Source organism: Anomalospiza imberbis, chromosome 13 (genome assembly GCF_031753505.1).
Source record: "Anomalospiza imberbis isolate Cuckoo-Finch-1a 21T00152 chromosome 13, ASM3175350v1, whole genome shotgun sequence".
Lineage (NCBI taxonomy): Eukaryota > Metazoa > Chordata > Aves > Passeriformes > Viduidae > Anomalospiza > Anomalospiza imberbis.
This window is the reverse complement of record NC_089693.1, coordinates 4,078,847-4,095,487: the sequence shown is the minus strand read 5'-3', so window position 1 is coordinate 4,095,487 and position 16,641 is coordinate 4,078,847. Positions and strand designations below refer to the sequence as shown.

The window sequence follows — 16,641 nt, the reverse complement described above, 5'->3', positions numbered from 1 at the left end:
TTGCCCATTAAGGTGCTTTACAAAGTGAACTAATAATAAAATCTATGAATAATATTAAATTAAAGACTAAAACCTCTGGACATATAAACCAGGAAATTGCAGGTGTGTAAACTAAGCAAGCAACAAAACCCCCATAATTTAGTGCCTGTTACAACTAGTCCAGTGGGTGGAACAAGTGAAGGGATCCCAGAACTGCAGGGAACACATGGATTGTATAATCCCACACGTAAATGGTGTTTACAGAGGAGTATGAGGAAGGAGGCAGGATGATACACTGGACAGGACACTCTGCTCCACACTGAAGTTGGGTAATGTCTGTCTTGGGGTTCTGTTGTTACTGTTGTTGTTTTCCATGGATTTGGCACAGTGCTTAATTATACAGTGAACTCCCTTCACCCAAGAAGGGTCAAGGTCACCCCTTTGCAATGGCCAACCAGACAGAGGCAAGAAAAGCCTGGACTGTCCTGCAGACCTCTGCCCACCTGTTCCTGACAGCACAAAAGAAACACCTGCTGTTGGGGAGTTACGAAAGGAGAAACAACTTTCAACGCAAAAATTGTATCTACCTTATTGGAACAAACCGTGCGGGTATCTGTCACTGGTCACACTGGAGAGGTCTTGCCTTCTTCAGTACATCCTTCTTTTTAAGGTATGCAGCAAAGCCAACAGCAGTTTGAGGACTGACAGAGATCAGTATTCCTGCAGTGGAGGTGTTTTTGCAGACACCATGTGTGCCATGTCGCTGGAGAACCAGCTCATCTTGTCCTCAGGTTTTGTTTCCATGGGACTTTGACAGAAGGGTAAAAATCTCATGGGCTTTTGCTGACAAGATGACATGGCAAATGACATGGCATTTTGTGCAGGAATCTTAAGCTGCCCTTGTTGATTTTTCACAGCATTTCCTTCGTGAAGTCACTTGGTACCAATCTTCAGAAGGATTTGGGGCTCTGAGCATGCGTGGCTCCCACGGCTGTGTGTGGTGAGGGGTTGTGCATCGTGTGAGCTGGTAGGAAAGCCCAAGCAGTGCTAAGAGCACCACCCTTCCCTCTTGCACTCAAGTAATTTATCTTGCTTAAAGTCATTTATCAAATGCAACTTTCTGCAATCCACACCAAACACTCAGAGCAGAGCTCAAGCCGTGCACAGATATTTTGTCCCCATGCTCAGCTGAGCTGTTCTGTCACCCCCTGATGCATTTGGCACATCACAGGCTGAATCCTCCCTCAGCCCCACTCCAACCCCCACCTCAGGCCAGTCCAAAGCAGAGAATTTCCATGAGGATTCAGCCTCCTCCTTCTGCTCAGAAAGGCTTCACCCAGCAATCACTTGCATCTCCTGTCATTAAGCTGCCTGTTTTATCCCAGCCAGACTGTACTCACGGGGATCTGGCACACACTTGGGATCCAGGCATGTTGAGAAAATGACTTCAAGGCTGTTTAGAGAGGTTCCCATGCCTACAACAGTTCACAGTTCAGGGGGATCCCCATCTCTGCCTGCAACACTCACTGTTAAATACATGCTGCTGGAAAATTTTCCTTTGGGAAGGGAAAAGCACGACAGAGAACGGCCTGACATGGAGTTCAACAACATCAGCCTTGGCATGTTTTAATTTAATGCAGGATGGAAATCCAGGATGGACCAGGCTTGGTTGTTTACCATCCCCTCTTTCTCTCCCCCACCCACGCTCTCCATCCATTTACAGTGGTGCCACTTTTCCCAGGCATCAGCCATCACCCACAGGCCTGAGCAGGCAGTGATTCCTCCCACTCCAACTGCACCCTGACCACTCCCTTCTTCCCAGACAAGGGCACGCCAATCACTGTTATCTTGGCTGCATCACAACTCCAATCCCTGAGCAAAGAGGGCTGTTCTATCGCCAGACCTCAACTGTTCAACCCTTCCCTGCCCCCTCACACCTAAATCACATGGATCCCAAAATCCCTGCCCAGGGCAGGGGGTGGCAGAGGAAGGCAGGGAACAGGGTTTGCTGTGCTCTTGCTGTCACAGCTCTCCTTGCCAGCTCAGCTCCTGTGAGCCAACGAATGAAACCATCAAGGCTGTGCCGCAGCCTCTGCTGTGCCGAGTGGGAAGTGATCCTGCCATGGCTGGCACGTGTTCCTGGCTCTCTGGCCGGCAGGGCTGTGGGAGGCATTCTGGGATGCCAGGAGATGCCCCTTCTTGGGTGAGCCACCATTCCAGGAGCAGCAGGGCAGCCTTCCTGCGCAGGGTCTGGCAGCAGGACACGGCTCGCACACCGCGGGACTGCTCCCGTGCCAGCGCTTGTTTGAATAATGACATTTTCAGGCTGACACCTGCAGAGATGTTTGCATTTTGCTCTCTTGCACCTCAGTGTTTTAATTGATCTCACAGCCTGAGATTTTCCTAAAATATTCAGTGGTTTCATGGCCTTGCTTCCAGGAGTGTTTTTGTTCCCCTTCAACAGACTGCAGTGCACAGTGATGTGTCACTTGTTCTCTTGATGATCTCGGGCTTTCCAGGCTCTGGAAATCCAGATGCTGGCTTTCCTGCCCTCATCCCTTGGCATCCTTTTCCTGCTCTCATCTCTTGGCAATGAAATGAAACCAATTTGCAAGAAAATCTACTGCAGACGTTGTCTTCAGCTGAGTGGAATCTCCCAGATGCTTTTGCTGTTGCTGGCTTAGGAACATTTGTGGTTTCTGGCATGTCCTTGACAGGTACGAAACTTGTACAACTGCTGAGTCATGAGCTGCACAGGGAGTGACACAACACATCCCACAGTCAACTTCCAGAGGTGGCCTTTGGCTGAAAATTCACTGGGAGGAGGGAGAGGTGAGCACCAAAAGCATCTGTGGGGATGGTGTGGGCTCCAGGCCAGCAGCAGCCGGGAAGAGGTGGCCCTAACCAGAAAGGGGTGTGTGGCTTCCACAGCCTCGTGGAGGATTAGGCAGAGCTCCTGGGCAGGACAGCTCACTTGGAATGCTGCTCCTTCCCTGAGTGATGGCTGTGAAGGGGGTAAATGGTGTCACACCTGCCTGAGAGCCAACAGCAGACTCAACTCTCACTCCTACCTACTCAAATATGTGGCATTCTCACCCCAGGCACCCCAGGGCACTTCTGGCAGATTTTGAAGGAATGTAATTACAAACACTATGAAGAAAAAAGGGTGAAACAATATTTAGTCTCCATCAAGGACACACTCGGAAGGAATTTGTTTTTCTGCATTGATTCTCTGATAGCCAAAGGACTCGCTTTTTGGAAAGCATCCAAAATCCACAGCTGGAAATCTGAGTTGCTTCTCTCTGTCTTTTAAAGCAGAAGGGAAGGAAGGGCTCCGGAGAGACCCTGCCACTGCTGGGCAGCAGGGAAACACCCTGGGCAGCTCCTATTTGGAGAGGCACATCTGAGACACTCTACTGAATGAGCCAGGCTGGAAAGGATGGAGGGGCAACACAAAACCATCAGCACCATACAAACCTCATGGCCACGGTGATCTCTTGGTGAGGGACCACAAGTACACGGTACAGTTTGCTTTAGGATAAACAGGCAGCCCAGTAAATTTGTCAGGGTTAGTCATGCCAATAGCAGCCACAGCCTATTATAACATTACCAGAATTCATTAGGTGCTTCCCTGCCATCCATATGAGTAATAATAATAACAACGATTAATACTTCACACATGAACAAGTTAATCCTGCTCTTTTAAAAGCAAAAATATTGCTGCCCTTATTTTAAGGGTGGGAACCTGAGATAAGCAAGGAGGGTGACCTAATCATTGTTATTCTGTGGAGTACACGATCACTTACAGTGTTTCGGCGCCCAGTTCATTTAGGTAATTATTTTTGTGATCCACCCCTAAGTAGAACAACAGTGGCAAAGGTTTGGAAATGAAGAACAGACCATGCTGCTTTGTAGGATACTGGATACTCTTCTCACTACCTCTGACTGGAGGCAACAGATACAGGAGTTTTGGGGAAGAAAAGCAGGATATGACAGAGGAATGCTCCCTGCTTAGACCTTGGCTCCAGACCTAGTGAGCACATTTATGCACATTTTCACTCTACCCCAAAACTCTTGGTGTCAGGGACAGGCACAAAAATGCAAAAAAGATTTTAACATTTGTCTGGAATTCAGCCTTCTGGGTCCAGAACCAGACATGGTTTCAACTAGGCTGGATTCAGCACGATGTAGAAAGGACAGAGGGTCACCTGCCTCTGTGCCCATAACCAGCATGTGAAAACATTTCCCACCAGGCAGAGTCAAAGCTGTAGTTACCAATCACTCTGTACTTCCAATAAGCTTGTCCTGGAAAACTCTTCAAATGCTACTGACCAATCAGTCTTTACTATATCCTGCTTTTTGTGCTGAATTCACCAAGCACACAAACTTGCTACCAGTTTTACCTACCTCATAGCTGTTTATTTCAGATAGCAGAAACTTCTGCTTTTAGCTTCAAACACTCAATCCCTTTATAATAATAAAATATTTAAGCCTTTATACCAAAATCTCCAAACGCTCAATAAGCACTACAGTAATCCCCATAATACATATCCATCAGTTCTACAGTCAGCCTACAATCTGTACACATCACAGCAGTTTTCCTGGGGGATTCAGGAGTCAGTGGACTCCTAAATCCCTGCCTTGCTCTCTGACACCAGAGGTGACAGGGGACAGGCCAGGAGCTGCAGTAGTTTCTGTGTAGTCAAGGAACCATTTCACCCTGTGCCTACACCAGGAACACTGCAAGACCGCTGGAAGCTGCCAAGCTGGAGAAAACCTCAGTGGAGGAGGCACCCAGAAAGCTCGTGGCTTAATCCAGCTTAGTCCTGACTCTGCTGGAATGACCCCCCTCAGCACACTCAGACCCAAGCCAGGGTCCCACCAGAGCAGCAGGATGCAGCTCACAGGGATATTTCTCACACTTGTAGATTCATCCTCATGCTAAACCCAGTTCTCCTCAAAGGCATCCTGTTTTCAGCTGGGATAGAGATAATTTTCTTGTTATTGTCTGGTACAGTGCTGTGTTTTGGATTTAGCAGGGGAATAATGTAGATAACACCCCGATGTTTTAATTGTTACCTACAAATGCTTACTCCAAATCAAGGACTTTCAGTTTCCCATGCTCTGCCAGTAAGCAAGTGTACAAGAAAGAGGGGGGAAGCACAGCCAAGAGAACTGACCAAAGGGATATTCTCTACTAGAGAATCTCAGATTCACCATATAAACTGGGGGGAGTGGGCTGGGAGCTCCTTGGAGACAGTCTGGGCATCAGTCAGCACATGGTGATCAACTGTGTTGGGTTTTACTCCTCTCTCTCTCTTTGTCCTTACAATTCCTATTGTTACAATTAGCATGAATATGTTACATTTTGTTTCAATTAATAAACGGTTCTTACCTCAACCCACAAGTTTCACTTTTCTTTCTGATGCTCCTCCCCACCGGGGAGAGAATGAGCGAGTGGGTGTGCTGCTGTACTTTGCTGCCAGCTGGGGCTAAACCGTGACAAAAAGTGACAGCAGAAACCTGTGATGGTGGCGCACGACAGAGAGAGACATTCAACAGTTCCTGGGAAAATCCACCCTGTCCCAGTGTGCACCTTTCCCACTAACACCTCTGCCTGGGGGCAGGCACAGTTGCTGCTCAGTTTATCTAAACTGGTGGCACAGGCAGCAGAACAACTGACTTTTGCACATGCTGCTCTGAGATTTGTGCAATCTTATCCAGCAGTTTCCAAAGCTTTGGGATTTTGCAAAAGAGTTTGCAAAGCAGCAAGAGGCCTTTGAGAATTGCAGCCCTTGAAAAGTCAGCTCAACCACGTTGCTGTTACTTGCTGGCAAAAAAAAAAAAAAAAAAAACAAAACGCCACCTCGGTCACATGCTGAACTGTGGAAAAAACAGGCTGTTTTCTTCATCTTCCTGCCCTGCTAACCACAATCTGAGAGATGTGAGGAGGATCATGTGCTCTCCTGCAGGTTGAGGCTGGTGGAGAGAGCTAGGGAGGATGGTGGAATTTCAGATTGGGTTTGGACACGCAGCCTTGCAATGCCAAGCCAAGAAATCTCATTGGGTTTGAGCAATGAATATGTCTGACAGGGTGCTAGGAGAAAGGGAAACCCCAAAAGGATGAGGAACATATTCAAACTCCATAACTCATGGAGTCCTTTTCCAGAATCCAACAATCACTGGTCCCAAAGCTCTCCCCACCCTGATCCTCTCCTCATTACCCTGTCAGTGATTTGTGTTGTGCTTTTCCTGAGCCAGGTGCTCTGGAGCAAAGGTGGGAGGCCATAACTACATCTGACTGCAAGGTCTTTCCAGGGGGCCCACAAGTCTGGCATATCCCCAAAGCATTCCCAACCTCACCCAATTCCCAGAAAGGACTTTCCAATGGAATGGCAGATGCAGCTTCTTTCTACAACATTCAGGTCCCTCAATTCAGGAGAAGACTGCTGTACCTCCCTCCTTTCTGTTTTCTCTCTTTCCAGTCCAGAATCCATCAGTAAGGGTTTGGACAGCAAGGAGCAGTGTGGCATGTCATAAAGGAGAGTGGAATGACTTTCCAGCCCAAAGCCCATGCCAATCCCCACCCTGACACTCTTCCCCTCGTTCAGCCATGACTGATGACTGGCTGAACTGCAGCTTCCACCAGACACATTAAACCAATTGTTTTAGTGGGATTTCTATTTCCAGTTACACTCCAAAACAGTCCATTATTTGCAGAACTGGGGTGACAAAGGGGGTCAAATGAACCTTTCCAGCATCCAGACGACGAAGCATTCACTTGATATATAAAGTTATCATTGCACTGCCTCACACACACACACACACTGTTCTCGGGCCCTTTTCTCCTCAGTAGCTCTGGTCAACACCAGACCTCTGTGCTCAGCCCCTGCCCTGGTTTTGGCACAGGGGGAGACTGATAATCCTCTCTGCTCCACACACACATGACCTGCTTGGCTCTGCATTGGACACCAGCTGCATCAAGCTGTGGTTTTGCCACCTACGTGATATAAAAGAGCAACCCTGTAGAGCAGAGGACTCTGATGGATCAGATTGAAATAGCAAACTAATGCTGGTCTATCCAGGCCACTAAGAATCAGAAATCAGATTAGGGAGAAGTCACTTACTGCACTGTCCTCCAAACAGGAATTATTCAGGGGATGTAATGGAAGTGGAAAGACTATCAGGAATGAAATGAAATGACCAAACAATGCTCAAACACAGGGTGAAGTCTCCATCCACTGAGGCACATTGAGCAAAGGGCACATTGCAGGCTGAGGACTGACAGCAGCAGCCTTTGCTTACCCCCAAACATGGCACTCCATTGTTCTCTTCAAGGGCGGACACTGGGCTGCATAAGGGTTCAGAAAATGTTAATTTTAAATAGCTGGGAACATAATAGTAAGGACCTTGCTATTCTGCACATCAAGATCACATTCCCACATGTTCAACCCAGGGCTAACATGACTCTGCTCCCAATCCTGCTGGCCAGGAGACTCCTCTCCCCATCTCAGAGGGGTGAGGATCACTCATGTCTCTCTGATGGAACAGAAACTGCCTTCCTGCAGAAGAGCTGTGCTTTGCCCTTGTATCAAATGATCAGAGAACCCAGATATTCACTGGCTGCGTGTTGTTCTGCCCCACCCGCCAGCACTGGGGCACCCAGGGAGCTGGGGTGTCACAAGGGCTGCCTCAGCAACCAGCCAGCCTGGGGCCAGCAGCCTCAGGTTGGAAAGCATCAGAAAAAACAGACCATGTCCCAAAGACAGCAGTGCTCACTGTAGATAAACAGCTGAACTCCAAAATAATCCAAAAAACAAATGAACCCTCAGAGCTCTCCTCCCTTTACCATCAGCTATGCTTCGTCTTAGTGTCCAGGACACCACAAAGCTGATGACTGGAGGGAATAAAACAGAGCTCTTGATCAAAATCCAATCCTATTATTTTCCAGCTTGTGGAACAGAGACAAAACAGCATTTAAGTGTCTGTCATTTACCAGTGACCTTTGAGCAGAAATGTCCTGACAGCTCTTGTTTGCATTTCCATCGCAATGAGCTGTTCCACGGCTCTGCTGCCCGAGTGGGGGAGCCCAGGGAGGGGTGAGCCCGTGGGGGTTTCACTTCTGCACCACCTGAAGCCTCAGGTGGTCTAAACGTCCTTTAACTGTCCTGTTAATGCTTTCAGAGTCACAATAGGCTAGCTGAGAAGACACAAATATTTCACAGGCTGAAATTCCATGGCTGTGTGCAAAGCAAAGAGGTCCAGGAGGTCCCTTTTGGTCTCACAGAGTTTAGAGCGTGACCTCGGCTGGATTAATCCCCCCCAGGTCCCAAAAACACCTTTGGAAAACAAAAAACCCTTCCCCAGTCATTAACACTGAATATTACCATTATTAAATGTAATCATCTGAAAACAGAAGGACCTGACAGAGCAGAGTAAAGGACTGCAAGTCCCCCAGATTTTACAGGTTCATTACAAAGCCATTTCTGACTGGCTGAAAATACTGAAATGAGATTTTTTTGAAAAGTTGTGAAATGTTGAAATAATACCGCTTGGTCCGAAAGTTGTTTGGGATTTAGGTACAACTGAACAGTAAAATCTTTTGTAGGACACTTCTGAATAGTATAAGATTCATCAAATATAACCCTAAAGAAATCCTTGGCCATTTTAGTTATTGTGTTAAAAAAAAAAAACAAAACTCACAAGAATTTCAATGTTAGATAAAGTGTCAGAATAAAAATGAGCCTCTGATTTTAAGCAATTTTAAGAGATTCTCCTGGAAGCAAATTTGAACCCCTGATCCTGTGCCACTTGGTACTGGTCTGAAATAGTTCTCCTTAACAATTTCATTTGTGAGGCTACAGTAACTCAAGACTTTGGGGGAAAAAAAAATTTGAGAAAAAAAAAAAAAGGGAAGAAGAATTGCACCAAACCTCACAGTGAGACTCAGAGATGTAGAAAGCCACAAGTGTTTACATCAACCTCACATGTCAAGGGTGCCCATCCATTCACACTGTGCCTGTGTGTGGCTGATCCTGGCCATGCTCTTGGACACGTGGCCAGTACCTCTGGTGGCCACCAGTCCTCGTGGCCATGTGGCTCCTGCAAGCCTGGGGACATCAGAGATTCCACACAAGCTCATACAGTGCCACAGCAGTCACAAAGCAGAACGGGAACCAGGGATGATTACTGGAAAAAAACATTTCCTTCTCACAAGGCCCATCTGTGAGGTCACTTCCCAGAAGAGATTTTCTGGGCAGTATCTTGGCCAGCTCTAGCAAGACAAATATCTCAGTCATTGCTACTAAAAGCCTGACTTCTGGAGAATCCAGTGCTTTCACTCCTGGAAAGAGCTAGGACATGTAAGCCATCCACAGCAGTATAGTGTGAATCCCCTCCTTTCCAAGCCCACTGGCCACTTGGAGATACAGCCAGCATCACAGAAACACCAACACTGCCTCTTTCTCTTCTCAAAGACCAAAGATACAGGGCAGACTGTCCCTGGGAAACCTGAGGGTCCAATCCCACCAGCTGCACCAGGTACACTCAGCTCTTTCTGGGGCTTCTGCTTCCAGCAGGAATGGCAACAGCAACACTCCTGCACAGACTGCACATCCTCCTCCTGATACAGCCTCTGAAGCCACAGCCCTTGTCCCTTCTCCTCACTCCATCTGCATAAGAAACTCTCAGAGCCTTCAGGCTTCCCTGGGGAACACAGTGGAAATGATGTTTCTGCTTCCAGTGCAGAACTTCCTGCTGAGCCAAGGTGTGTGCCAGGGATACTACAACTCCAGCGTCACCAAAGAGCAGCTGTGAAGACTGTCCCTGGACTACTTTTCCAAAGTCCTATAACTGGTATTTAACAGGGTATTTTCTACCTCTATCTCCCTTCCCTCTCCCCCATCTCTAAAGTGTTTTCCTCAAAATCCCAAGACATTTGCCCAGTATGTCACAGAATGAATTGTTTTCTGGTGGATGATGGGTCATTTTTCATCATATCCACTGTGGCAATGCAGGGCAGATGCCCAGAGCTCTGCTTACAGTTCAGACACACTAATCAGTGGGATCTGTGAAGAAACTTATGGTCTTTCAAAACACACACATGATTTCCACCAACAGATTATATTGCAACAGAACTCTGTGGTTTTGTTTCTTCATACTATGACACTGCTGGAATAAAAACATTTCATGACCTCAGGATAAAGGGGGGAGGATCCTACAAAAACTACAACAAACAAATGACACAACCCCTCCCCTAAGCTGTGGGATCCTCCTTCCCCTGTTCTTTTTTCCACTTTCAGTTTTGCACACGGATGTTCTCAGGCCTCTGGTGAGCTCAGGCATTGCAGTACCAGGCAAGCAGCTTGGTAAAGCCTCAGTTGCAGTCTAAATACTGATCCAGCTCTGAGTGAACATGAGGGCCACTGCCCAGATGGCCACTGACCCTGGTCATGAGCTGCTTTACACATGCTGAATTAAAAGAGACTGTCTCTGCTACCACAGGGTATCTACAAAGCCAGAAACAATCTTCCTGCTTCCTGACACCAGAAATGACAGAGGCATATTAAAATACTGTTTTCTGAGAGGGGACACTGCTTAGCAGAAGCTTCTCAGCAGAGCAGCTCTCTGGGGCTCTCCTCCAGGCTGTGATCACATTCTGCCAACACTGCTGAGAAGCCCTGAGCCAGTGCTGGAAGGTTACAGCACGTTTTATGCCTTGCTTGACTTTTGAGCAGCAGTGCACATGCCCACCTAGCTCCAGGTTTAACTCAGGAGTGCTGGCTCATGAGCCACAGCCCCAAAAACCTGCAGAGTTATAAACCTCCATATCTGCTCCTGGAAGTCCCCCAGCTATGGGTTTATAACATGGAATAGAACAGCATTCCAGTTTGGTTTTGTCTTCATAGGCAAAGACCAGACCCAGAGACAGAACAGAGGTGAGGAGTAAAAAAGGATGGCAGATCTGAGGGATGCACGTGTGCTGTCCTGGAGCTACTGACTCTTACCCATCCTATAGCACAGCACAGTGGCAAGGCAGTGTCACTTTGAAATTTTCAGATGGCATTTAAGCCACACTTTCACTGCAGGATAAACGGGATTTTGTGTTCCAAAAATATGTTAGTGAAACCTTTCTGCCAGTTCATCTCCTGTTCTCGAAGTAGGAAGATGTAGGCTGATTTCCTGACAACTGACACTGAAACAGACCAAGAAACCAACAGATTTCTCCTTCTGGTTCTACCTGTAGGGAAGGAATGTCTTTGCTGCCATCACAGTGTTTTCCAGTGCCACTATTTTAGAAACCAAACCATCTCACTCCTGTAGCCACTGCCACAGGTGAACAGCAAAAGAGGACAGAGAATAACTGATTGCTTCAGAATTCCTGCACATTTGAAAGTTCCTGAATCTCTCCTGGTGAGTTTCCCCAGGATTAGTGAGCCCTTGCTGGAAGCACATCTCCACCTGGACACTGGGACTAAATTGAACTGGCAGGAAAAGAAGGGAAGGGAACAAGTGCTTTGGGCACAGGGAGCATTGGAGACAGGAATGCGACTCAGCAGGCAGTTACGGTGGGTGCAGGAAAAAGCAGAGAGGGATGAGGAGAGAAAACACAGCCCTGAACACTCTTACTCACAAATACAATCCTTACTTGCCTGAGAAAATGATTCAATCTTGCAAACCATATGAGGATTAGAAGGAGCTTCCACGCTTTCCTTTACACAGAGGTATTTACATGTAGCATTATTCTCCATAATGCACTGAGACTTTCATGCATTTCCCCAAAAGATTCAGGACTATCAATAACTTAGGATTCAAAAGCACAAAAACAATCCACTTTGTCTTTCCTTTCTGTAGATGCCCAGTGCCCCGATCCTGGCAAATGACCTAGATTCCTTGAAGAAATTTAATCACTCACAGGGAGCTGATGCTGAAAAGATCACAATATTTGTTCTCTGATCCAGTCACAAAGACGTCATCGAGCTTACAGCACTCCAACTCCTCGTGAATAATCTGCACAGAAATATCATCCAGGAAGCTCTTTACAGAGAATGGGAATGTGCAAATACTGTGCTGAGGTTTTCAGCTCCATGGGCATGTGACACTGTTTTATGCTCAGTGTCCCAGCCAGAAATCTCATGTGGCATCTGGTCTCCAGAATTCTGTAATATGATAATTAAATGTCTGCCTACAAACAAGTGTTTGTATTAAAAGTGCTTTCCCATGGTATTTAACCATGCAGCAGGAATCTGAGGCAGGCACAGAGGCAGTAGCAGTTTTTCTTGGATCTAAGCAAGTCTCCTACCCCAAGAGAAATAGAATAGCATAGTCCTAGCAATAAAAATAATTAGTTCTATTACACTTATATGGGATATGTATCTTTTATTCCAAAGAATTCTCAAAGCTATTTACTACCTGAATATCTATCTCAGCATATGAAATTGCTGCTCCATCATGGGCCAATTGCAACCACAAAGTCTCATGGGGAGTTTGCAGAGTCTCTGGCTCTTCTTTGGGAAGGAATGCAATAGTTGGTACCAAAACCTCTGGAAGGAGGGTAAAAAAAAAAATAAATAAAATCCCATGCCATTAAATCCAGCCACTTCTGAAAGACAGCTGTGCACAGAAACTTAGGAGTCCAGGACAGATCATGAGAAAAAGTGCCCCAGGCAGCTGGAAGCACATGTTGAATTCAGGTGGCTGGGAAAGTACCTCCTCCCAGGCAGAACCCACATGAGAGACTTATCCAAGAAGTGACCCCACTGTCCTGGACACTCCAGCCAAAGGCTGGCACAGGAACCTACCTGCAATTTCTCATGATGTGGGTACTGAAAGGCCGGGATAAGCCTGACACCAGGAAGCAGTGGTACAGGGATTCTGGCTGCCAGCTGTGACCGTGTCCTCCCTCAGTCACTTCCATGGACCCTCTCACATGGGCTGACTGCTACTCTGGGCTAATACACCTTTTCCAAAGAGCAGAGCAGTGCAGAGGATCTGAATGGCTCCCAGCAATTCCCTGTCCTGGCTGACTGAGCTGATGTTGAGCCTGAGCTGAGCCAGACCAAAGATGTAGTCATGCTCACATAACCTCCCGTGTGAGCCAACAAACCATGAGAGACACGAGCACTGACTGTAACTCAAAGAATCAAGGCCCTCACTCTGAGCTATGGACACCAACTCCATCCCAGCCACTGAGCAGTGCCACTGATTTCTGCTGAAATCCTGCCAAGGTCAGACCAGTTCAGAAAAGTCCAGGTGTAATTTTGCCTGCTGAAGGCAGGACTGCATTTTAAGCGACAACAGATTTAATTAGTGCTATTTGAACATGATGAGTTAAATTAGGAAAGGGGGGAAATAAAAGCAGACAGAGCTCCAACAAGTATAAATATTCATCTCCCCACTGCGAGCTTAAAAAATGTGGGAGAGTTGAGGAAGAGAAGAGAAATTGCCAAAGGGAAATAATGTTTCTCCTAACAAGATGTCCTGGATCAAACCACAACACAAGATAATGCAGGGTTTGGGAAATAAAAACAGATAGAAAACGCCTGGAGTTAAGAACCCTGCTGCTTAAAAGCAGCCCTGAATTCCCATCACTGCAGGTTACACTGGCGTGGTTCTGCTTTGCTTTGTATTTAATGCTCTACATTTCACTCCTGCTCCCGTGGAAAGCCAAGTTTGGATGTGGGATTACGGCTCGGTGGCTCATGACCACATTAGCCATCTGCTCTCCTGCAGGTCTGAGCACAAGTCCAGGTTCTTTCTCAGCCAAGAGTGGCTGGCTAAAGCAGGTGACACTTGTGATTGGCGTGTCAGACCATCCCCACTGCCTGGCCTTCGCCGCAGAGCCGCGCTCCAGACCTGCGGGAAGGGAACTCCAGGCGAGCCCAGCCGCCAATGGCTCACCTGGCACAGCTCTGCCCGTGGCCAAGGCAGCCCTTGACAAGCCCAGGCATGGCTTGTGATGAATGGAGAACACATGCAACAAGTCTGGCCGCAGCCAAACAGCCTCAGCCGCCTGGAGGGGAGCCAGCAGATGCAGCACCACGCATTTTACGACACGCGGGGACAGGGAGCGTGGCCGTGCATCCACAGCAACAGGCTCAGCATCTCTTCTCCCTTATTTATGGCAGACCTGTTCTGCCCAAGGTTCGTGCTCCAAAGAGCTACATATCCACTGACATAAACCCCCAGTGATACCTGGAATTAGACTGAAACACATCCTAGTAATTTGCAACAGGGCAAGAACTTTTATCTGCTGTAAATCGGAGCAAAAGGGAATGAAGCAGTTCCAGGCAGATCTGCTTTGTAGAGGAAATGTCTTAAATGCCCAGAGGAGCACAGTATAAAAATGGAAACAGCCTGATATAAAACCTCTGACGTCAGAGGGACTGCTTCCTCCAGCCTCAGCCAGCTCTAATAAAAATCCACTGAGAAGTTCCAGAAGCAGCATTTACTTTGGACTTCAAAAGACTTATTCAGGCTCTGCTATAAAAAGAATTTTGAGAACTTATTTATGGGAGCTGGTGGTCGCCCTGGTGTGCTTCCCTGTGCCTCCTGCTGCTGCAGACAGACCCCCAGCCATGGATGGCTTCCCAGCCCGTGGTACCCAGCCATCGTCTGGGTGCTTGCTCTCAGTCCCCTGCTCATGGAGGGAAAAGCAGCAAAATAAATTAATAAAGTGCATTTCCTGGAAGCTGCAGTAATAATTTCTTCCCCTCAGAACTGCAGTAGGTAAATCCCCCATACAAGGGCTGTTTCTGTCTTATCACATCACCCTGCAGAGAGTCACTGTCCCCTTCCACGTGTCCTTTATGAATGCCCCCAGGCAGATTTAGTGACACAAAGGCTGTTACATCCCACAGCTCACCCTGTTAGTCACAATCCTGGTTGTTTTCCTCATCTTTACATCCCCAGTCCTTCTCTGAAAGACTCAGCTTGCTTACATCCAACCCAGGTCTGAACATTTTCCTCTCCACCTCAGGGAAGGACACCCACTGGGGGACAGATGAGCTATGTAATGGCCTCCTGACATTCTTGCAAGGCAATTTAAAGGGTGAAAAAGTAAATAAAGGCCTCGTGCCTGGGGATGTTTCTCTCTGTGGTGGTTTGCTCTGCCTGGCTGACTGCAGGCTCAGTACCGGGGAGGAGCTCCCTGCAGAGCACACGTGTGCACACACCCAGCCTGCACCGTGCCCACAGTCCTCCACAAGAAACCAGGCCAACTTCCAGAGTATTTATAGATCTTGAAGAAGAGCCAGAACCCTCTCTCCAAGAGGATGCACAATTTAACATTGTGCAAAGTCATTAAGCCTCACAACGCCGACTGCACACAGCCCTGATCTGGTAATGGGGATGGCAGCTCCTCACCAGACCTCATTAGATTAGTTCACATAATTGCAGGCACCCTAAAATACCTGTGAAATCCCACTGATACCAAACACAGAACAAAACAACTGCTGGCAATGACAGAGGCATAAATGTACTTTTAAGGATTAGCACAGGCCTCTGCTGATGGCAAAGAATCCAGCAGCAGAGACATGAATTTACATTTTCATCACACAACAAGTTCTCTGCTCCCCCTTTATCAGAAGAGAATATTTTACAGTTTTTCATTTGAAATTTAACTCCATTTTGAAGGAGTTCCAGCCCTCTGACACATGCTGTCCCACATACAGAAGGCCTTTGCAGACAGCCCCAGCAGTTCATGGGGATGAGGCTGATGGTCTAAATTAGAACAGTTCTCTTTTACCCTTGGACATTCTTTAGCCTGTCTGATGGAGGAGATTAAGGAAGTAAAAGTTCACAAACGGATGATTTACCAAGGGATTGCCACAGGTTAGCTTTTATTTAAAGCTTTCTCAAGCATCTTATCTTGCTGGGCTTTAAAGCTGAACAGTCACCTTGGCACCCACCTCTGTTTCCTAAAGTGTGGTTATAGAAATGGCTGGGGAGGCCACTTGAGCTACCAGGACACTGACAGCCTGTGACACTAAGGAGGGCAGATAATCAGCAGGCACTGAGGCAGCCATCACAACCAGGCTGAAATGTCAGGTCTGTGCACTGCAGTCCGGCTTCCAAGAGGCACAGGCACCGGATCCAGCAAATTCCCAATTTTCAGCTACTCAAAAGTGGCTTTTTCAGTCTCTAGACTGAAACATAACCTTGAAATATCTCCTTGGCTCTGCCAAGAGCTTGAGTTAGAAGCTTCACATCCTGAATTCCTTTAAGCCCCTTCTCAGCAGCGCTGCATCCTGTCCCATGGGACTGTGTGCAGCACCACAGAGAATCTTTAAAATTTGACCAAGGATGTCTGTGCCCACTATTTGCACTTTCTTTCCCCACTCCATTTCCATGCATGTGTTTCAGAAGTTTCTGGATGAAGAGTATTATTTCAGTTCCAAGGATTATTACTGCTGGTTAGGTTAGATAGTATCACTGAACTCACTGAAGATCTACCAGAGAAAATTCTCACCTGAAATCACCCACCTGGGCTTCTGAGCAAAGCCACTAATTCAGCCAGAGCACGGGCATTTAACTCCAGGCCCTCTATTGCATCCTAAAGGCTTAAGGGACTGACAAAAAGCCATGCCAAAACCTGCCAGCAGGAGAAGGGAACAACTCCTAAGCAGACCACGTTAGCTCTGTAAGAAATGTTATTTGTTCTTT

At 47.3% G+C, this 16,641-nt stretch overlaps 1 long non-coding RNA gene across 2 annotated transcripts in view; it reads right to left on the bottom strand.

The window, feature by feature from the left end:
* Window positions 1–16,641, bottom strand: part of LOC137481752 (uncharacterized) — a 79,760-nt gene that overhangs the window by 4,205 nt on the left and 58,914 nt on the right. The window contains exon 3 of one of the 2 annotated variants that reach the window (XR_011003645.1): window positions 3,085–3,364. The exons of the other annotated variant lie outside the window; for it this stretch is intronic. This is a non-coding gene — a long non-coding RNA (uncharacterized lncRNA). Of the gene's footprint in view, window positions 1–3,084; window positions 3,365–16,641 lie in introns of those variants that run through there. 2 annotated transcript variants of the gene reach the window in all.